Below are 1,011 nucleotides of genomic sequence, written 5' to 3' on the forward strand. Positions count from 1 at the left end.
CGGGCAGACCCGGGGGAGAGGTCGGTGTGGTCGGGAGCTGCCAGAGCTCATTGGTGATCTCTGAGCCCAAGGTCCAGCCTCCTTCCCTGCTGGGTGCAGGCAGGGGGGAGAAAGTCTGGGATCAGCTTCTGGGTGGCTTTGCTGGCTCCCGTGCCTGGAGAACTGTGCTGGGGGGCTGCTGGGAGGAGATGCTACGGGCCAGCAAGTCAAACAGCTTAAGAACTTCCTCCTTGAAGTCCCAGGGAAGGCTTGGCTGGGATGGGCTCAGCTAGAACCCCCTTGGGCTAAGCCACTCAAGTGCCTCTGCAGCCAGAGGGGGATGTCCTGCAGGAGATGAGTGATCAGAGCCTTCCACAGCATGGAGCTCCCATGGGGCAGGAGAGTTGGCTGCTGGGTGGAGGGTCACTGGGTGGGGGCTGATGGAAGTGCTGGAGATGTAGGGATGCCTGCAGTGGTCTGATGCTGGAGTGCTTTAATGTACTGAGACAAACACCCCTGCTTAAATCTTGGAAATGCAAAGGGAAGCCAAAACAGAGAAGCAGTGTCCTAATTTCAGGCTAAGGTGCTTGGTTTGGAACACTCATTCAGAAGCTGGAGCTCCTGTCCTTACCCTGCTTGGTGGTACCAGCCAGCTCTGCTCTGTCTGCTTCAGTCTCTGCTCCTCTAGTAGTGCCATGGGGGACTGGGGCAGTGGGGCTGGGGGCTTAGACCCCAGAGCACTGAAGCATAACCTCTGCTCTCTGCCCTGCCCGGTAGGTTGTTTAGCTCCACCCTTTGCTGCTTCAATGGAGAGGAAGAAGAGCTGTGTCCCCTCACCTTGTCCACCTGCCTGGTGGCCAGTTCAGTTGGCCCTTTGGCATCCTCTTCCTCCTGCAAGTGTCTTGACTGTACCTGCCCAGTGTCAACCCAAATGCAACATGGATGCAGGCTCCTGGCTTTTGTAGGCTTGTCTGTCCTGCCCCTCACACACTCGCAGCCTCTACTGCTTTTGTCCTTCTTCTGGTGGGCTGG

General features: G+C 57.6%; 1 protein-coding gene across 1 annotated transcript in view; it reads left to right on the forward strand.

The window, feature by feature from the left end:
- Window positions 1–1,011, forward strand: part of RBPMS2 (RNA binding protein with multiple splicing 2) — a 15,712-nt gene that overhangs the window by 4,888 nt on the left and 9,813 nt on the right. The gene's annotated exons all lie outside the window — the stretch shown is intronic.

Source organism: Chaetura pelagica, unplaced genomic scaffold (genome assembly GCF_000747805.2).
Source record: "Chaetura pelagica isolate M959 unplaced genomic scaffold, ChaPel_1.0 scaffold369, whole genome shotgun sequence".
NCBI classification, from domain to species: domain Eukaryota; kingdom Metazoa; phylum Chordata; class Aves; order Apodiformes; family Apodidae; genus Chaetura; species Chaetura pelagica.